At 42.4% G+C, this 22,357-nt stretch overlaps 2 long non-coding RNA genes across 2 annotated transcripts in view; one reads left to right on the top strand and one right to left on the bottom strand.

Moving 5' to 3' along the window:
- LOC309629402 overlaps positions 1 to 17,601 on the bottom strand; it is a 23,249-nt gene extending 5,648 nt beyond the window's left edge. The window contains exons 1-2 of the long non-coding RNA XR_014245056.1: positions 17,516 to 17,601; positions 3,039 to 3,185 (exon numbers count right to left, since the gene is read on the bottom strand). This is a non-coding gene — a long non-coding RNA (uncharacterized lncRNA). The remainder of the gene's footprint in view (positions 1 to 3,038; positions 3,186 to 17,515) is intronic.
- The window catches only part of LOC309629380, a 29,901-nt gene that overhangs the window by 5,228 nt on the left and 2,316 nt on the right, over positions 1 to 22,357 (top strand). Inside the window, exons 4-6 of the long non-coding RNA XR_014245020.1 lie at positions 142 to 228; positions 1,114 to 3,449; positions 6,256 to 22,357. This is a non-coding gene — a long non-coding RNA (uncharacterized lncRNA). The remainder of the gene's footprint in view (positions 1 to 141; positions 229 to 1,113; positions 3,450 to 6,255) is intronic.

Raw genomic sequence — 22,357 nt, 5'->3', positions numbered from 1 at the left:
ACTGCTATTGCATTGATATACATTATTTCAGAAACGCCTCATTCATTTCTAACCACCCGTCCGTTACCAGTGGTGTCCAGTTCCGATGTGAGCTTAAGTGTCTCTTCCTTCTTTCCCTTCACCTTTTCCCACTTGCATCAGCCTCTCTGCCAAGTGGTTACAGATCTTTGAACCAACACTGCTGTTCACTATGGAGGCTGACATTTAAATTCTTGTTGGTGGAATGAGGTAAGATTGAATGCTATCATAGGCCAATTTGGTTATCATTACTCTCAGCAATCTGTTTGGTTACATGTCTCAAGAATCATAAATGTAGTCATGCCCTTTGACCCAGTAATTCTACTTCTAGGAATCTATCTTCAAGGCACAATTCAACATATAGGGGAAAAAATCTTTGAATGAATATATGCATTCAAGCATCATATCTAGCAACAAAAAAGTTGAACAACCTACATGTTCCATCATGACTGGGTTGGAGGGAAGGGTATTGGATGGAGAATGGTTAAATATAATACAACTAATTTTTAAAAATTAGAATTGGAAAATACTTATGGTAACAGGTAAAGTGAAAAGCAGTATATATATATGTATGTAGTATATTTATAACTGTTTAAAAATACTGTACATAAAAAATAAACTGGATATAAGCAAAAGTACACAATTAACAAAAAAACTATTTACATTGGCTGTCTTAGGGTAGTAGGATTATGGATGCTTTTTTCTCCTTTTATTCTTTTCTCTATCTTCCAAATTGTGTAATGTTTATATACTAGTTTGATTTCGATCTATCTCACAAGCACACACGCAAGACACTGAAAAGCCCTAGGTGAAATCTTTTCAATGCAAGCAATTAGTCCTCTAATTCACAGTTTTGAATGTTTGACCTCAAGTTGAAGCCTCCCACATCTTTAGGGCCTAGAGCAAAAGTGAGAACTGCCCACTCATACTTGGAGAAGACCTTTCACTCTGGGAGACACTTGTCTCCACACCAACAAAACCTCACCCTTTCTGAGCACATTGACCATAATGAGATTAAATAGATCCTGTAAATCTTTGATCTGTCTCCGCCCACTGGGTCTTAGTGTGCTTATCTTGTTTGTTGGTATTTCACAGCATTTGAAAATGTTAAAGGGTTTCCTGGGGCTTCCCTGGTGGCGCAGTGGTTGAGAATCCGCCTGCCAATGCAGGAGACACCGGTTCGAGCCCTGGTCCTGGAAAATCCCACATGCTATGGAGCAACTAGGCCCATGTGCCACAACTACTGAGCCCGTGTGCCACAACTACTGAAGCCCGTGCACCTAGAGCCCGTGCTACACAGCAAGAGAAGCCACCAGAATGAGAAGCCTGCGCACCACAATGAAGAGTAGCCCCTGCTCGCTGCAACTAGAGAAAGCCCGTGCACAGCAACAAAGACCCAACACAGCCAAAAATTTAAAAAATTAATTAAAAAAAAAAAAAAAAGGGTTTCCTGGTTACTTTACTGTCTCCATGAGGCCACCCAGGAGATCTCCTGGTAAAAAGACATTCTTTGAGATGCTTCTGGGGCTACAGGAGATTTGGTTTTCATTCTTATAACATGTTTGACTAGTGAATTCTAAGGAAAACAATTTAAAAATAAGCCCTATCAATGTTGTTTCCTTCAGATAATCACAAGGTTGTTAGGAACTGGGGGTAGGTGGTTACCATTGTTTGAATCGCTGGTTCTTAGAGAAGGGCATGGGGGTAGACATCAGGATCTAGGAGGTGAGGTAAGGACCATGGTTCTGTTAAGCCCTCTTCCCTTAAACCACTGATCTAATTCCTCATACTCAGCTCATTCATTCCCTCATTCGCACAACACCCAGTTCATTGGCAGTCTTTTGTGGGTTAGACACTATTTTCCCTGGATACTGGGGAAATGAATATAAATACAACAGGAGATTCTGACCCCAGGGGACACACAATCTACTGAGAAAAAAAAGGCCGAGAATGGTGCAAAAGCTTGCTTTAAGTCATGCAAACGATAGCCCCCTTGCCAGGCCAAACATCCTGATTCTGAGCCAAATAAAACTCTCTGGCCTCCTCCCAGATGCTGTGTCCTACCTCCCGCTCCAGCACCAGTGTGAGGCACCGACTCCCTCCTTGGGCAGGTTCAGCCTCTGGGTTTTTCATCCAGTGTTGATTAGAACAGGATATACCCCAGCTGCCTCAGTGCACCATCCAGTAACACCCAGTACCCAATGCAAAGAAAATCCACTAGAGCCCGGAGCACACACAGCCTCACCACCACCATCACCAGCTTGGCTCAGCCTGCAGGCCAGAGCTTTGCCTGGGCTGTGATTTTTATAACTTCGAGGGCCTGACAGGTTCTACCATGAACAGAGAGATCACCCAGCATCATGCTATTCCAAAGCACACAGCCTCAAGTTGCATCCGCAGCCTGGACTCTAGCGCCCAACACCACCTCTTAACAGGATCTAGACACCTAATAGATCCTGAAGCTTACTCAACTAAACCCAAGTTTACCCCAACCCTCTGGGCATCCCAGACCTTTGGATAATAAACTAACAGGTGATATAAACAGGTGCCAGCCCTGCACCCAGACCACTTTTCACAGCACCCTATTGCCAAGGCCCAGACTGCTTAAGGGTTGGGCCCATGTGCCAGGAGTTGTAACCATCTCCTTCCTTTGGCCAGGCAAGGATGAGTTGGATATAGAGATGGCACATGCATAAAACCACCAGATACAATTTCAGCAATCTTACAATTAGTTGGAAGTCTAGCAGCTTTCAATGTCTCAGCATCAAGGTTGCTAAGAAACACCCACCCTTTGGAGGGTGAAATGCCAGCGGAATGCTCAAAAGAAAATGGGACAGGAAAAGATTAATAATATCATTAATAAAGTCCATAATTTGGGAAGGTATATTGAAAAGACTTGACGATGGTGATGGTGAATCAATAAATCAAGCACCTTAGGCCCTCAAACTTCTTTCCAATCCCGTCTCCTGTAAGTTTTCTACCCCAGACTCTTAGCATTCTCCAAGAACCCAGGCACTTACCTCCACTCCACATCCAGGCCTTGATTGCTGCCTTTGGTAGGCTAGAAGCTCCTCAAAGACAAGAGAACTTCATTTTTGTTGTATTGGACTTGCGTCCAAAACATGGTGCTCACTTAGGAAATGTCGACTGAATTCAAGTAGGTAGAACTGAAAGAGAATTCAGGGTGAAATCTGATGATCTGGGTTCCAGTTAAAGCTCCACAACTGACTAACTTCTGTGAGTCTCAGTTTCTTGTTCTCTAAAATGGTAATTTCTGTACAGGGACTACATCACAGGATTCCCATGAGAATCAAGTACCATGAAGGGGAAAGTACTTTGGAAATTATAATGCACAGTTCAAAGTGGTCGTTGAATGTTGAGCGAATAGACAAACTAATGAGTGAATCATCACAGAGAAGCAAAGCCATCAGGTTATTCCATAACTGATTTTGTGACTCAGGTTTTATCTGGGGAACAATGTATTTGAAGTGTCCTGCCTTGACTTTGTAACCATCCTTAAAAATGGTGATTTCACTTCCCGAAATATTTTAACCCTTTCAGTACAGGAAGACATAAATTACTGTGGAGGATTCATACTCATCCAAAGAGAATAAAAATGATCAGAAAGTCTTTATGTCCTTGAAATGCAGAATTGGAAATGAACCATCTCCCAGTAGTGGGAACTGAAATCCAGTATTAGATCCTCCTTTTTAGTACCTTCTTCCTCTTCCTCCTCTTTCTACCTTAGCCCCTCCCTACCCATCCCCTTCACCCAGCTGGAAAAAATCATTTGTTTTGAGCTAACTTTAGTCTTAGAAAAAGTTATAAACAAAGCACAAATTTATCAGGCAGCGCTGTTTTCTAGGAGCAACAAGGCGGATTTCTATAAATTTTTTAAGTCCTGAGTTGATGGGTGACTTACTAAAATAGGGAGGTAGTACAACTTTCTACCAAAGGCCTGACCCAAATGACAGGGAGAACCTTGGGCCAGCTCTGTCCCCTAAGAGAGTCTGTGCAGCTCTCTATCCTTCCTACCTCTGCAACAAATGCACAACAGATCTCACGAATGTCACAGTGAATAAAAAAATGGATTAGGAGCAAGTTGTTCTTGATAGGGAGGAGGAAAGAAAACGTGAGCATGGGTGCTGGAGAGAAGGTAAGGGCTTCACTCTAGTAACAGAACAAGGCAATGATTAAGATGAAGCCAAAGGGGCCAGGGCATGTATCAAGAAAAAGTTCCTTCAATTGAGACCACATCGGCCCATACTTGCCAGTTTTGCCAGCACCAAACCCGTGATCAACGGCTCATTTATTTTTGGTGGGAGGTGGGAAGAAGAGAATATTGGATGTATATGGCATTTAAAAAAAAACACAAAAAACCCTCCAACGTGGGAGGGCTGGGACGATGTCCAAGCTGTACAAGGGCGGCCACCTCCCCTATATGTTTCCTTTTTTTTTTTTTTTCCCTTTCTACCCTTCCTGTTCCCAACACCTCTCATCCAACCATACCTGTGGAAGCCACATTCCTGCACAAAGCTAAATGTGTCAGTGAAGGCAGGGGGATGCGGGAGCAAAGCAAAAGAACATAAAGATACTTCCCTTCTCAACTCTGAAAGCTGGGAAGTTTCAGTAAGAAAATGGAAGAGTGCTATAAGATTCTAGGGATTAGGAACTGAAAAGGTTGGAGAAACAGAAAATATTCAACTCTATTCCCTTATTTTATCACCTGTTTGGTTGGACTTTTTCAGCATGGAATAAACATATGTTGATATTTTCAGGTCTTATCAATATGCAGGCACAAAAATTATGAATTGAGCACCTCTGCTAAGTACCAGGCTAGACTTTGCACATACAGAGAACAATTACAAACCTGTCCCTAGAGGAGCTTTTTGTCTAGTGGAAGAGAGAAGCATTACACAAGTAAATCCACAGATGAGTATGCATTATAATTATGATAACTGAGAATCAGGAAATAAGTAACGTGCTGTGAGATGGGGGAAGGACAGAATTTACCTAATGGCCTCTCCATTAAAGTAAACTTTAAGCTGAGATCTGAAAAAGGAGGATGGGTTAGTCAGGCCAAGAGCGTGGAGGAAAGTTTGCTGAGCGGAGGGAACAGAGGTCAACAATCCTAAAGGCGGTAGAACCATGACACGTTCAGAGACCTGAAAGAGGCCAGCATGGCACAGAGAGAGTGGTAAAGATGGATTTGGACGGAGAATCAGGAGCTAGACCATGTAGGTCTTTGTAGACCATGGTCAGAAATTTAGAGATCGTTCTAAGTGTGTTGAGAAGTTATTTAAGGTTTTTAGGCAGGGTGATGCCATGATCTGATTTATATTTTAAGAAAAACACCCCAGCTATTGTGTGGAAGATGAATTAGAAAGAAGCGTGAGGAGATTCTTGAAGAGGCTGTGGTAGGACTCCCAGGGAGAGATGAAGGTAGCTGGGCCTGGGGAGGTAGCAGTGCAGGTGGTGAGGTAGCAGTGCAGGTGGTGAGGTATGGAAGGTTTGAGACCTACTTTGATGGTAGAATTGACAAGATTGAGAAAAAGATTGGGTTGAGTAGGAGTGGGTAGTAAAGGAGAGAAGGGTATCAAGAACGAATCCCAAGTTTCCAGTTTATGCAATTGGGTGGATGTGTTTCTATTTACTGAGTTAGAAACACTGCAAAGGAAGAACTTGCAGGGGGGTAATTACTGGCAATCAAGAACTCAGTTTTGAACGTGGTATGTTTGAGATGTCTCTGAAGTAGGTGTCCAAGTAGGCAGTTAGATATTTAAGATCTGCTCTCAAAAGAGATGTCTGGTTTGGAGATATCAATTTGGGATTCGTCAGAATAGAGGTAGTATTTGAAGCTAGGAGAAAATATTGGTTTTCATATCAGACCAGGCATTGAAGAATAGAATAGAAAATGGTAAAGGTGGAATGGATCTTAGAAATACTCCAGTCCAAACTCATTTCTCAACTGATAGCAAAATTGGGAGCTAAAGTGAAGCCATTGGTGGAAATGGAGTTGATAGGAGACTAGGTCTCCCTTTTGGAAAAGCACTTTTCTTGTTTTGCAATGTCTTGTCAACATTTGATATCAAAATGGGGGAGATGGAGAAATCGCCTATGTGAGACATAATTATACAGGTATGGCTCATGGTGTCACCTCTCTTATTTTATATTTTATATATGCTGTATGTAAACCACCACGTCCTCATAACTAATTTGCTCCTCTCTTCCTTTCAGAAACTTGGAACCTTTTCTGCTGGTTCCCTACTTATTGAAAAGATGATGCAGTCATCACAAATGAACATACCTGGGCAATTTGCTATCGAGGGGGTCCATGCCTTACAGTGGGGACTGAGCTGCTGAAGGCACTTTCCTGTGCAGCTCCATTCTACTCAGTTTAGCACCTGTGGCCCCTGCAATTATTTAGTAACCGGACCATCTCTCCTCCCGAATGTGAGTGCCTGAAAGTCAGGAGCTACTTCTACTTTCCTTGGTATGTATCTTAATCTCGCCCTGGCACCTGTGATAAGTAACTTAGTCATCTAATACATGTTTTGAATGAGAGGGACCCAATAAACTGAAACCTTCCATTGGATTTAATGCATCTTTAGTTATCTTTCCATCCTTCCAAGTAAATACATTTACAGAGCACATGCTATATGTCAGGTATGGTGTTAAATGTTGCAATTGTGTTCAGTCTTTAAAATACAGGTATCATGTAACAGTTGCGATCAGCTCTCATCCAGTATATTTAGGCTTATTCATCTGTATACTTTGCATACCTTCCATCCAATGCAACAAATATTGTGCATCAGCCATGTGTATAGAGGTAAGAAGGGAAGCCTCTGTCACTCAGGGCTATAAGACCAGTGCAGGAGAGAGATATACTGGATACCAGCAATGACAAGGGCCATCACTGAGCTACAAACAATATACTTGGTTAAATATGGGAACATGATTGCTTCAAACTAAGAGATCTAAAAATGTTTCTTGGAGGGGTGGAGTTTGAACATAATAATAAAATAATGTAAAATAATGAAAGTATCCTTGAAATAAACATCAAAGTAATAAATCTCTGAAATAATAAGAGCTAACACACATATGGGACTTAGTACGTACTGTTCTAAAGTACTTCACACTTGTGAGCTTATTTTATCCTCACAATAATCTTACAGAATGGGTGGTACTGTTATCCTCACTTTACAGATGGGAAACTGAAGCACAGAAAGTAACTTAACTAAGGTCAAACAGCTAGCAAACAGCAGAGATGGGGATTTGAACCCTAGTGATGTAATACTTTGCTCTTAGTCATTATGCTCTCCTGCCTTATGAATGAAGGTTAGAACTTCAACAGCCAGGTTCAGAAGAGGGGATGTAGGGAGGAGGGCATTTCAGACAGAACGTAGAGCTGAAACAAAAGCACAGAGGTTAGGTATACACCTAATAATGCTGTATTTTGCCTAGAAAGCTGTCTAGTTTGCAAAGAACTTTCTCAGTCATTCTTTAATGTGCTCCTCCTTGTGACCCTGTGAAGTATGCCGTGATTATTATTCCAATTAGAAAGATGAGGAAATTGGGAGCCAGGATGGGAAGGCACCAGCTGGGCTAGTGAGATGCAGTGTGAAATTCAAAACCTAGTCATTTCACTTCAGACCAGTGTCTTTTCCCATGTTGTAGTGCTAGCAACTAAATATATTCATTGCTCCTGGTTCTGAGCAAGGCTCCAAGCTAGCCTTTTCATATATGTTCTAATTTCATCTCCACAATGGCCCTGAGAGGTAAGTGTTGTTGCATTTCCAAAGAGGAAACAGTTCAATTCTGCCTCTACTTTTTTTTTTTTTTGAGAATACTAATGATTCCCTATGAGGCATGTTGATTTTCGGGTTCATGCTTTGTCCATTCTTTGGTCCCTGGGAACCCCTGAGGCTGGAGTATTACCTGTGCTTGAGCACAGGCAGCTTCTCTAAAAATGGAAAATCCCAATTCATCTCTTTGCCAAATCCTTCCAGCCACTCCTGCATTTGGCCAACCTTTACAGTGTGGTGAAAGTCAACATTTAAATATGAAACCCGGCTTGGTTTCCAAAAATTTAATTGTATTATTAAGAATTAGTTGAAACTGGGCTTTGTGATTCTCTGAGGGGAAAAGTTGGGAACGAGGCTGACCAAACCCTCAAGGTTGGCCAGCAATTTGGTGCAATTGCTGAAATACTCGATGTAACCTGGGTCTGCACTGGTTGGCGGTACCATCTGCAACTCAGTGAGTACCCACTGTGTAGGGCATAGTTCTAGGCCCTCCAGGAGAAATATAAATTAGTGGCTAGAGAAAAAGATTGGCTGTACCATGGATCCAGTGACATGTACGTCAAATGCCAAAGAAAGCCCATCAGGCAAGAGCTGGTAAAAATTCGCAGCCAGCCACACGGCCCGAGGCAGCAAGGGCTGGATTCCCAAGCATCAGCTTTGTTTGTGCATGTTCAGTCTGGGAATCAGGTAGAGAAGACTCTGTAGTCCTGTTGCCTTCCGGATTTGATTAAGGCTCTTAGGAGGGTCACGACCTCAGCCTCGAAGGGCAACATTGGAAAAAGACAACAAAAAAGAGAGAGAAGATGACTAAAGCTTTTAGTGCAAAGAGGAGGGAGGATGCATGAAATGAAAACTGGGAAGTTTCCACTTGATTTTCACGGCCACCAATCTAGTGAAGGGCCTCGTTTTTAAAGCTGTTGTCAAGCCTGTCAAGAGTCTCCCTGCAAGCCGGATGCCAAGCCAGAGGTCTAAGATGATTTCTCTCTATGCCTCTTGCCTTGGTATGCTGATTTATAAAGGGGAAAGCAACTGCTAGCTCACAGGTATTCTTTTGAAGATTAAATGTGGTAAAGCACAGTAAACGGCTCATTAACATAAATGTGTAGAAAACAGACTGTTTGATATCTTGTCCAGCTATCCCAGCCATCTGGTAAACAATGGGACTAGACAGTTAGACACATTTAACAGAAACTTAGAAATCATCTGATCCAACACCTGAATGTGGTAGATGAGAATGGAGAAGGCACCCAAGGGTGCCGAGGAAGTGAGAGGCTGAAGGGGGTTGTGGATGTGGGGAGGAGTGAGATCCTGAGAGCTTTGCTGAGCCCCTTGTGACATAATCTAACTTCATACTGACGGGAGACATAGGCAGGGGTCTTCATTTCATAAGCCAAGACCCAGAGGTTCCAAATGGAAATAGCATACCTGAGATCAAAGAGCTACTAAGCCAATGAGGGGGGTTCGAAGCCTGGTTGAGTTCAATCCAAAGCCCATGCTCTTGACCTTACACTATCTCGCCGGGTTTTCTGCTTCCTTACAAAGACCAGTTTTTCAAGGTTTCCATAGCACCTTCAGAAAGCAGTGGCAGCTAGGGAGAAGGTTGCTTTTATTTATTTATTTATTTAAAAGTCTGTCTATGAGTCACTGTGTAACCCTGCTTTATGCAACTCAGTTTTACAGTCTAAAATGTCTAAATGCACCAGATGCCCCAGGCCTCTTTCACCCCTAACACTCTAATTGGTGCTTCACACCAAAGAGAAAATGGTTCTCCTTTGCCTCCAAATCCAAATAGTTCTTACCTATAAAAAATCACTTCTTTAAAATTGTCTGTATATGTTTCTTATGATTATCTGAGGTCAGTGCAAAGAGATTATCTCCCTTTCCCTACCACTAGCACCCAGTAGGTGCTTAATACACTTTCAGGTGCATAAACTTTTTTTTTTTTAATTGGGGTATAGTTGTTTTACAATGTTGTGTTAGTTTCTACTGTACAGCGAAGTGAAGTAGAGTTCCCTGTGCTATACAGCAGGTTCTTATTAGTTATCTATCTTATACCTATTAGTATATATATGTCAGTCCCAGTCTCCCAGTGCATAAACTTTTAAAGCAAGCATTCTATCAGCATCCTATGCACTGTTACAGGCTTTATTCTTTTCTTCTTCATTTTTTTTTTTTTTGGCATTTCTCTTACCTGTGACTCCAGTATCCATCTATCTGTACATCCATTATCCACCCAAATGAATTTACATACTTAATGACCAAAATCACACCTATTACGTACATGGTATACATGCACGTGGAGATGCCTGCATATATTTAGTGGACATTGATTAAATCTCATATGTGGCAGGTAACAGGCCAGTTGTTGCAGAAGGGTTATAGGTTAAAATCTAGACTGGGTTGTTAACCATCCAAAAAGTTTTTTCTTATACCATCGCTTTAAAAATTTTTTTCTGATGCTTAGAAAGACCAGGGCATTGCTATAAGCTATATTATTCTTATGTTCTGCTGAAAATTTAGCTCAAGATCCTGATTTCTTCTAAATTGTTACCATGTACTGCCATACATAGTACATTCATAGCACAAGGCAGTGGCCTAGAGAAGGGTTTAGATTCACAGGTGGCACATGGACCTTCCTTTTCACTTTTTGAATTACATTTAACAGCTCAGAGTCTGTTATGTGCCTGGACCCCTGATGTTAGACTCGAGTATTATTCACTTGCCCAAATTCAGGTGACTGAGGCAGTGCTGTTGGTTGCTGAATTAGTTGCATATAGGTCTCTGAAAAGGCAGCCCGTGGAAAGAGCACAGACTCTTAAAACAAAGCTAGTTTCTTCTGGCTCTGACGCCAAATACCTGTGTGACCCTGGGCAAGTTACTTAACTTCTCTGAGCCTCGGTTTTCTTAGCTCTAAAGAAAGGGGGAATAATACCCAACTTCCAAATTTATGTAAGGATGAAAAGAGAAGTAATTCCCAGAACCTGGTGTACAGGGAATAACAGGATTCAAGCATGTCTCCAAGTTCTTTGGCCTGAGCGAGTGTACCAAATGGAATTGTTATTTACCAATAGCACAGGGGATAAATAGCACCTCATCTGGACACTATCCATGTCTTCAGGAAGGTACATCTTCCAATCCTGCCTTCTATGTCCCTCCCATACTTGAAAGCCCTGATGAAAGATTTCTGAATTCATCACCAATTTGGAGCCTCCTTTCCCCTTTCCTTGCCACTGGGGTAGATCATCTACATGTGAGTCTGAGCGATTATTTCAGCAACATTCTCATGCATTTCACTAATCCCCTACAATCATCCTGCTTTCAGAGTGTAAAGCACTTTCCCATCCATCACCTCATTTGATCTTCACAACAGCCCCATGAGAACACAAGCCAGTGTTGTTATCCTTCTTTGACAGATGAGCAAGCAGAGGCTTAAAGAGGTTAAGTGGCTAGTCCAGGGTCACACTTCCAGATTCAGTTCTATGACTCTGAATTCTATCCATGAGCTTTCTATTATACCAAGCAGCCATGGGATTTTTGCTACATACTAAAAGACAGACGATAGGTATCCTGGAAGAAGTAAGAACAGGAAGGTATAGACTGACAGAGAGCAAGTCCGTTAGTCTGACCCTCCGCATCCCCCCTGGTCCCCACCAGGCCCTTGCCCAGTGCTCCTCTCTCCTGGGCGCTCCTTTCTCAGCCTCCGGCCATCCAGGTCCTCCCCACGGTTCAGAGCATCTCTTAAACCCACGCTCCTCCACGAAGCCTTTGGTCAACCAGCCACCCACTTTTTAATCTAAAACTTACTGAATGCCAGACTCTGTGCTCTACTGTCTTCTCGTGGGGAGATACAGACAATGAACTCAAGAGTAAACAGAGTTTATTTTATTACCATAAAAACATTAGTTTTTATGGTAATAAAAGCTAAAAAGGAAAAAAGCAGAGAAGAGGGACAGGGCATGTGTGAGGGGTAAGGATGCAAAGTGAGGCAGACTGCTAGTGTAGGTGCACTGAGCAGGTTACACTAGAGGCAGAGAGGAGGCGAGCAAGAGGACCGCTTGGGTATCGGGGTGCCAGCAGCGGGCAGAGGCTGCGAGCACCACGGCCCTGAGCCAGCGTGTGCGCTGGGTGTTTGAGGAACAGCACAGAGGCTGGTGTCTCTGGTGCAGAGTGAAGGAGGCCAGAGCAGTGGGAGAGGAGGACAGAGAGGAAGGGGAAGTACATTGTACACATCTCACTGGGCACTGGAAGAACTTTCTATGACTCTGGATGAGATGGAAAGTCATTGAGGGTTTGGACAGAATCTAAAGTTTATTTTCACATAGCTGAAAATAAACTAAAGTTTATTTTCACAGCAGAGCTTTGGCTGCTCTGTTGAGATGGGCAAGGTGGGAGCATATACACTATTTAGGAGGCGTGATAATAATTCTGGAGAGAGACGATGGTGGCTTGGACTAGGAAATGGTGAGCAGTGTTCAGATTCTGTATATATTTTTAAGGCAGAGCCAATAGTATTACTGATAGTTTGGATGTAGGTCATGGAGAAGGAGGAGTCAAGCACAGCTCCAGGTTCTTTGGCCTGAACCACTGTAACAAGTGGAATTGCTATTTACCAAAAAAAGAAAGGCTGCAAGTGGAACAAATCTGAAAGAGTTAGGGGAACACCGAGAACACCAGCTTGGAGGTGTTCAGTCAGAGAAGCCAAATACATAGGCAAAGGACTATGAGTGAACAGGCCACTGGATTTCAGAGTCTGGAGTTCCAGAGAGAAATGGAAGCTGGAGATAGAAATTTAGGAGTTGTCACTCTTCAGATTTTATTAAAACTGTGAAACTGAATAAGATCCCCAGGGAAGTGAGCACAAACAAGAAGAGGTCTGATGGCTGAGCCTTAGGACCCTTTCTGGTCAGAGGTTTGGAAGAAGTTTACCAGCCAAGATGAATGAGGAGTGGCCAGGGAGATAGGGGGAAACCTTGATATCCTTTCTGTGAAGACCTGACAAAACCTGTCTGTCTTCTTCAACTCTTGGCTTATGTTTCTTGGGTGGAGGCAGACTGCAGGCATCTTTAGAGTGAATACACATCACTTCTCCACCCTCCACGGTGCTCAGCATCTAGGAGCCCTTCGGTTAAAACTCAGCTGGTTGTCTTACAGCTGAATCACAAAATGATCAAGCATAAGGGACCCAAGAAATCATCTGGCTCTATGATTTCCCAACTGTATTCTTTGGAGCAAGTCAGAGTTCTTTTGTTTCATCATTGGGAAACCTCTCTTTTCCTAGAAGGGCTAATAAAAGCAACAGTGTTCTGGCAATCAAAGGCCTCACCCCTTCCTTCTAAGAAATATTTGAGATTTCCATCAGACATCAGACATTTCAGAAAGCTCCAAGGGCTTGGATCTAGTCAAGAACATCCACCAGCCAGAGGGGCTAAGGAGCAACACGCAACATACTGTTCTCTGAGGGTCTGGCCTCATTTCAGATTGACTTGAGAAAGGAAGACACCATCTGCCATATTCCTTCCTCTTAATACCTGCTGAAGCCCCAGGATCCTAAACAGGATAGTAGAGATCATCTAGTCCAACCACCTCTTAGAAAGATGAGGAACTTGGGCCTAGAAAGGCCCCAGTTATCTTGTTCAAAATCACATACCAAGTGTGTTGGATCCAAGACTAGACACCAGGTCTCAACTTGAAACTTTCTGCTCAGAATCAGATTCAACTAAACTCTATGAGCATTTACTATATGCCTGCAAACATGCCAGGTACTTTTATGTGTTATCATTCTTAATCCTCACCACCACCTCTAAGACGGATCTTATTATCCCCCTTTTACAGTTGAGAGCAATGATGCTCAGACAGGAAAGTGACATGTCCAGGGTCACATGGCTGGCATGTTGGAAGAGCAGGATTGGAGGCCATGCCTGTTTGTCTCGGAATCCAGTGCTCACCCCAGCACACCTGCTGCCTTCCTCAGCAGGTCTGTCTCACAAGGTTATGTATTCCCACAGTACGAGCGACTGCCCCAGAGACCCTGCCCTCCTACCCAGAGGTGACTCCCCTCCAGCTTGGTGTGTTAGTGAGTGACTTAACTTTGAGTCCAGAGCATGGATTCTGAAACCAAACTGCCTGGGCTTGAATCATGACTCTGCCACTTAATAGCTATGCAACCTTGGGCCATGGAACTCCCCTAAGCCGCAGTTTCCTCACCTACAAAATGGGAACAATGATGTACTTACCCCCAGGGAGTTAGGATTAAGTAATAGATCGCATGTAAATCACTTAGTAATGTCTGACATGTATAACAGATATTCAATAAATATGAAACGTAATAGTCAATGGCTGACTTTTTAAAAACCCTGGAGCTGTTTTGAAACATACTGTCCAATGCTTCAAAATTCATTTCTGTTTTTTTTTTTTCTATTCTTTTTCAAATTCCCCTCCCATTTAGGCTGCCACATAACATTGAGCAGAGTTGAAAAAGAATAGAAAAAAAAAATTCATTTCTGGAATATGTCTAGGTGGGGAAGCCAGTACCAAAATCCAGACCTGACATGTTTTAGGAGTTTCAACAACATGCTCTGTATCAATTAGGGCTCAACTAGGAAAGAGAAGTGATACGGAATTAGAGGAATTAGATCTTACACAACTGATACAAGACCAAAGTTGTATCATTATGACAAGTCCTAAAAACCTCTTTGAAATATCAATGAAAAGGTGAAAATAGTAAATAGGTGTGTGTATGTATAGAAAAATTACTGGAAGGAAACTCATCAAAATGTTCACAGTGGATATTTCTGAGTGATGGGATAACGAGAGGTCTTAATTCACTATCATTTACTGGCTTTCTAATTTTGTATACCAAACAGGTATTCAAACCAGAAATTATTTAATTGTTAATATTTATTGTTCATTTCTTTCTTTCTTTCCCTAACATCTTTTTTCTCTAAAAAACCCACAAGATAAAGAATTGGAAACACTTATGATTATAAAGCTAATGATGGAGAAGCGACAAGAAGGAGTTAGAATGGATGTGGGATAGGAACGTAGGGCAGATAGTCACTTGAAATTGATCTAAGTTAGGAAGTGTAATCCTCCGGATTCTGAGAATCGTGAACAGAAGATATTATCGTATCCAAGTGAGAGCTTAAAAAAAAAAAAGAAATATCCAGCGTGTTGGTGCCATGAAACAGGCACTCAGCTGGGATTTCAGTGTGTCTGGGCTGGAGTCCTGGCCCACCTCAGGAACTGACTGCATCTCGCCCTCCCTGTGACTCCCTTTTCCCCCCTCTAAAGTGAGAGCCCTCTGCATAAGGGGTTTCCTGTCGTGTCTGTGCGTTTTATTTGCCAGAGCCTGAGGTCGTTGGTAGACGGGCGACTGGGGAGGTTGGGAGGCGGGTGCTGGGCGATCACAGTGAGACCTCTGACTACTGTGGGGGAAAAGGTGCTGCTTCTCCTGCTCGCTGTCACCCTGGCAACCCTGAGAAGAGAGAGGCGAGCCAAAGGCAAGGCAAGAAGTTTGAGGATCTTTTAACATTCTGGTGAAGCATGTACAGACCAGAATCTGATATTCTAGATAAAGCCAAAGAATGTCAGGCTTGGAAATGTCAAAGACTATGTAGTCCAACCCCCCATCTTTAAGATGGGGACACGAAAACCCACAAAGGCAGATCACTTGTCTTAAGACCACACAGAGCCTGGAGAGAAACAGGCTCCTAGCTGAGTGCACTGGTCATCCTACCTTGATTTCTCCAAGGTCCCACCAATGACTGATGTGAATATGCTGATAATGACTGAGAGAGGAGGTCCTTAACCTTGATAGGAACTAGAAACTCTCTTCCATGAGTAGGCACCCTAAATTGTTTAGTTTTCTTCAAGAACTTGATTGCCCACAGCAGCAGACCCAGCTTCTGATCAATAGTCATCACTTCTCTCCCTAGAATTCCAGAGGTGATCCAGGTGTGATCAGTCTAGACTCTGCTAGACAAAGCTCTTGGGCAGTGCCGACCGGCTTGGAGCGTGCTCTGTAACTGGTGCCTCTCCCTGATAACAGATATGGACCTGCCTAAATTTGCTCCTGGATCTCAACAGAAACCACATAACTGGTCATTGCTCCCAGAAAACCTCCCTACTAGTAAACTTGCACATAGCTGGCGACTCAGCTAAGACAAGTAATGAGCCAAGAAAAACCAAAAAAGAGTATGGTTTTGATATACAGGATTTTATTACTGGCATTAGTCAAGTAATCGTGGGCCAGCCAATTTTCAAAGCAGTCTTAAAAAATAATCCTTTCCCTTGATTCCCAGACACTGTGCGGAGAAAGAAGGATGAGAATATAACATTTTCAAAGCTCCTTTTTTCTGAGTCCTTTTAGTAACTCCACGGACTCAACTCTAGAGTCTAAAGACTTAATCTGAAAAGATTATTTTGTGGGAAGAGGCAGTGAGATGTAGTAAAAATCACACCGAGCCTAAAGTCAAAAGAGTGATGTTGTTTTGATGCTTCTATCGGCCAGGTGTTCAACCCTGAACAAGGCATTTCACTTTCAGGCCCTGCTTTTCCCAAAAACCTGGGGTAATATTCATACTTTTCCCTTCAAACTCTGTTGTGTTGTTCAGAGGATAAACACAGTGAGTTTAAAACCATTTGAATACTATTGTTTCATTAATTATAGTTTTAGTACAAGTTTTCAACAGCATTAGGCCTCTGCACAAAATGAAATGGGTCTCTGGGTATCAAATGTAGATGCACATTTCTGAATGGATTGGGAAAAGAATGTAGAAGGACCAAAAAAAAAAAAAAAAAAACCAGAAAGAAAAAAAGAAAAATTCATTCTTTTCCTGGAAAGCTCTGTTGTTTAATCCTATTCTTGGAGTAAAAAATCCTGACCAGGCTGTAGGGAACAGAACACAGCTTCTCTTTGATGTCACCCTCACCCCACAGCCAGTATCACTTCCCTTTTTTCCCCAACAGATTCAAAACCCTTATGTTTGGGCTTCTCTGGTGACCACGTTAAACGTTTAAATCCCCTGCGAACATGTATTATAACCTAAACAACCAAAAGGAAGACAGAGAAAGAAGAGGAGAGAGAGGAAAGAAAGAGGTAAGGTTGTATTCTTTGGAAGGAGGATGGTTAATGAGTCTTATATTTTAGTTTAGAGCCAAATAGTCTTTTTCCAAACAGAGATGTTTAGTGCAACTCCAGACAGGAGCAGGCAGGAGAAGAAACGTGGGTGTTGCTCTCCAGCTAGTGATATTACCGCCCATTTGTGATTCCTGAGAGAGAACAGAGGAGCAAGCCAGGCCTTAACACCCCACCTGGCATCAGTGAGCGTGGACCTGGCCTTTCAGGTCCAGTCCTTCTAGGGATGGGGCTCTCTCCTTCGTCTTGGGTTCCACCTGAAGTCAGGGTGAGTCCTGCAAAGATTCCAAACCCTTCTTGATCCACACAGACCAAGCTACCATGCCTGCCAGCGTCGGACTGCACTCCATTATCCAGCCAGCAAATCAACGCAAACCCAAGGTGAGGCATGGGAGTCAGAAAAACGAGGTGTGGGAAGAGCCACAGGGCCGAGTGGAGAGCCCAAGACAAGAGTCAGGGCAGGAAACCTCTCTAGTGGCTCCTTTACCATGTCATTCTTTAACTCATGAGTCACTCTCCACACCCCACCGTGCACACCAGGAATCAACCGCCTTACCACATCTGGCCAGATGCTGCAAACGCTGCCTCCAGAGGCTATGACAGCTCGACACGGTCTTCTCTCCGTTGTATTTTAGATCTTTCTGTGCACCGTTTTTCAAGTGGTCAATTCTCCGCTGGAGGGAAAGACAAGCCTGGTACAAGACCAAGCCGGTGATCATTAGCCAGCTCTGTGCCTTGAGCAATGCATGTGTAGTTATACTAATCAGTTGATTGATGCAGGTTCAGTTGGGAAATACTATATTTTAAGGAAGTGCAACCTTTAACTTCTGAGTTGGAGCAGGCAGCATGCCAACGGAAGGAGGACTGGATTAAACTAGAGAACAATTCTTTGAGCCATGGGCATTGAGCTGGGCACAAACCAAGCCGGGTCCCGGGATTCTCGGAGGATCCAGGAAGAAGTGGGCAAGCAGGTAAGGGTCGGGCACCACAGCAAATACCAGCTAGGTGATCTTGCCCCCTCCTGTGTGCCAAGTCCAGGTTTGGGCATGTCAGTTACCTCTACTGAACTTTTTTGCACACTGCTGCTGTTCATATTTAATCAAAATTTATAACCCATGGCTCAGAAACCTGGAATATTGGTGTCTTTAGTCTTGAAAGACTCAATTAGCCCATGTGCAGAGTTGGCCTCTCTCTCTTCCTCAGCAGGGTTGAAAAACTCGTTTCTTTTTTTTTTAATGTAAAGATAAAACCCATCACCCACATTCCAGAATTAGCCTGATAAGATTAGGTAGGATCAGAAAATCGTAAAATTGTTGGGTTCAGAAGGTCTTTAGAGATCACACCATATCTGAATCTCCAACATAACACCCCTAACAAAGTGTCCATCATATTCCTTCTTAGATATCTCCAGGCTGGGAATTTTCTATCTCCCAAGGTGGCCCATTCCATGTTTGGTCAGATTTAGAAGTTGGGTGTTTTAAACTTCTTTATTGGTTCAATTATAAGGAGGAATTTATCACAGCAAGACAGCACTCACCAAAGACATTTGGGGCTGTGTGTAGGTTGGTGACCTCAGTGGATGCAAACAGGATCCATGACCACAGACTAGACCCCAAATCCCAAATCATATAAGTCCTTGGTCAGCAGAGTGAACAGAAAAATATTGGATGTTGCACACAGGGCCAGGACTAGAGATATATTTACAAATGATAGACTTAGGTGTTTATGATAAAGTTTATGTGAAAATCCTTCATTGGTCACAGAGAAAGGAACTTGAACTGATCTCCTTTGACTTTCACTTTTAAGATAACATATGAAATTCAGGTCAGTATCATAGTTTTTCAGACACCAGATGGACATTTAATCTTTCCCACCAGCTTAGTAATTTCTATAGGTTTTCTTCCTCTTGAACCAACACCTAGGTCAGAAGATCATAGACTTGGGCGCCTAGTACAGTTTTAGGACTAGAAGATTCCCAGAAGAAATCTTGTCTGATTTCTTCATCTTCAAACTAGGAAACTAAGGCCCAGAGAGAGGAAGCGACTGACCCAAGGTCACAGAGCCCTTTTGGGATGGAGTCAGGACTAAATCACTGGTCTCCCTACTCCTAGTAGAGTACTCTGCTCTTCATTATCAATGGTGATATGCTGAGTATGTACAAAGAGTGATGATCTCTCTAGTGTGCTTTGGGACAGGTGCTACAGAAAGTTTTATGGAATAGAGGAACGAGTGTGCCTCTCCCGTCTCCCCATGTGGCAACCTTGTGGAGGAAGGATTGCTAAAATGCCTCTTAAGATGTCAATACACGAGAACAACAACAAAAAATACGCTGTGAACACTGTCTAATTGTATCTGCATGCAAATATATCCAATGGTCTTCATCATAAGACCTGCTAGTTATCGTACATCTACTATGCTCCAAGCACTTTACATAACTTATTAGTTCTAATCCTCCCAAAGACTCTGAGAGGTTAAGGTTATTGTTTTTCATATGAATAAACTGAGGCTCAGATGACACATGGCCAGTGTGGCAGAGTCAAGATTTGGGGCCGAGTCTTCCTGGCTCCAAAGCCTGTGTTGTTTTCACCATAGCCACCACCTTCTCTAGATGATCTCAAACCCACTCCTGTGTCCCACCCACCAACAAGCCCCAAATATTTTCTGTGGCTGGTCCTGGTGTGGAATCAAGATGAGATTTTTTTTTGTTTTTTAATTCTTTGACGATTTAACTTAGTTATCTCCTCAGGCAGTTTGGGAAGTATCTCCCCTTTCACTGGTGTGTTCTTTTATTTAAGGCATCTTGTAGAAAACAGGGCAAAGTAAGACCCTAGCATCTGGTGATAAGTTGCAATGTTTGATATGTAAACGTAAATAAGTAGAAATAATAACATTCCGAAAAATGTATTCATTAGTCATAAATTTTAAAACTGTTGTTTGTACTAAAACATCTTTATATTAAAAGACTATCTATGAAATATAAAATCAGATTTTTTTTTTTTTTTTGCTGTAGAATTAGGTCCAGCACCTGGTGATAAATTCCTTGCATAAGTAAAAAATTTTCTTTAATATATATGTCTTAAAACTATACATTTGATGTTTTAAATAGAAAAGAAATACAGGGATTAAATTTGCATTTGCCTTAATAAAGAAATATCTACTTTCTAGGTTAGAGTGACATTTAAATACCAAAAAATAGATCATGGATTCTGATAGATACAGTGGTCTGGTAAAGTGAAAGAAAATATACCTGTGTGACTTTGGCAGAATTATTCTATGCTCCTCTTAAAGTCTTGGGTTGAAGTCCACAAACATGGAACACCACAGCCCTCTTGGAGTTCTGCTGCAGAGGACAACTGTACGGCAGTTTAAAGAAGCCAGCCCCCGGCCAACAAGAGTACTGTCACCTTAGGAATGAAGTAGTTATAAGGTGCAAGATGTATGATTTATACTCCTATTTCATACCCAAGTGAAAGGTAAGCATCCTCTCTTCCTTCTAAAATTCACTAGGGATTCTTCAGTTCACATATACAAACAATTAGAATCAATGATAGAAGTATGATAAAAATAGCTAACCTTAGGTGAGTGCTTCTTATAAGCCAGGCATTGTTCTATGCCCTTTTCAGGTATTAGCTTTTTGGTCTTTACGACAACTCAGTGAAAAAGGAGTTGTGATTATCTACTTTCCTAAATGCCCTAATTTGCAGAGCTGCTACATGAGGGAGTCTTTGTTCAGAGCGAGGCAGTGACTGCAAGAGCCTGGGATCTCCCACCACAGCGCTGCCGTGCCTCCAGCCCTGGCCACTGAATGGGTCCTCCACTCCTCAGCCACTAGCCCAAGCGGCAAGGGTGAAGTCAACTGTGGTAAGTATTTGTTCAGGATCTTCGTGGTTTCAGCCGCCTGGATGCCACCATCTTCCTTACCAGACAGAGCTTCCTATTTTGATGGGCGAGTCGTCAGTCACTCTTCATGATCTTCAGCTGTATTTCCTCTTTAAGGGGAGGCTCTTGCTCCTTCAGCGCTAGGCTTACCTCACTTTTCATCTCTGAATGTTTTGTTGGTCATTCCCTGAGCTTGAGTTATCTTTACTCTGCCAATGTCTGCTCTTATTCAGACTTGAAAAACTCCAGTCAATTTTCATCTTACCAAAACGTTAGCACCCACAGACCAGGACTCATGTCTGATTTATTCTTTATTCCATATCATCTTCGCAGTATATAGCAGCCTAAATGCTGAAAGACTAAATAGTGGTGAGTAAATGTTGAATGACTCCCCTTTGAGAACTTTCTAGACTCAGCAGTTCCCTGACATCTGCTCTAGTACTGATTCTTTCATTCATTAACTTTGCAAATATTCCTTGAGTGACCACTACTTGAAGAGAACTTGAAGTCCTGTACATAGAATGGGAGTATTCATGCTTGAAGACTCACACTTTCGTCATTCATCCGTTTGTTCGTTCACTCAGTTAATAAGCATTTACTGAGTACTTCCCATGCTAAGAAAATGCACTGAGTGGAGGCATGGGTGTTACGAACCATGGATTTATACTGGAAATTCCTGGTTTCCAACTTGACTTCATTAGTTAGTAGCTGTGTACTTGGGCAACTTTCTTAACCATTCTGGGCCCCTGTTTCCTTATTTGCAAAATGAGGAAAATACCAGTATCAACATCCTCAGTTAGCTGTGAGGATTAAAAGAGATCACACACATTAAGTGCTCAGTAAATCTTAGTCATTAGCTATTGTCATTTCCCTGGTAAGTGAAATGAAGAGGAATTAGACATAATCCTTCTCAAGGAACTGACAAATTCATGGGAATATAAATTTTTAGAATATGAGGTACAAATAAAAATGCTAGGGATGCTCAAATTAAGTGGAGATGATTTACAAACAGGGAAAATCAGAGACAGCATCATTCCTGGAGAAGGTTGCATTTGGGCAGGTTTGGATATGCAGACGTGTAGGGGAAGGGCGTTCCAGGAGGTGGAAACAGCCCAACAAGTAAATGAAGGTATTAAAGAACAAGCCCATATTCTGGGCTCCTGAGTCACTGGGCAATTAATTTGATCAATTACCAGAGACATAAGGGGGATAGAGAAAGAGGCAATGGTAGTAAAAAGTATCTTGAGAACCAGTGAGTGAGTTTGGGTTCCATTCTATGTCAACTGGGTGTGTATCCATGGTTTTATGTGCATCATTCACTAGTTTCATTTCGTTTTCGACTGTGGATGGGTATGGTCATCTATATTCAAAACTTTTAAGATTTTAAGTTATTTACGCCTTCCTGTTTGGGAAATTTGATCACCTCCCAATGTGCTTTAAGGTCCTTCATGTCACCTGAGTGACTCAGTAGTGCTGTGAAGTCAACCACATGGGGAGATGAGGAAACTCACAGGGACAG

Source organism: Balaenoptera borealis, assembly GCF_965194805.1.
Source record: "Balaenoptera borealis genome assembly, chromosome: 5".
Taxonomy (NCBI): Eukaryota; Metazoa; Chordata; class Mammalia; order Artiodactyla; family Balaenopteridae; genus Balaenoptera; species Balaenoptera borealis.
Note: the sequence above shows the minus strand (reverse complement) of the source record. Positions and strands in the feature narration are given on the sequence as shown.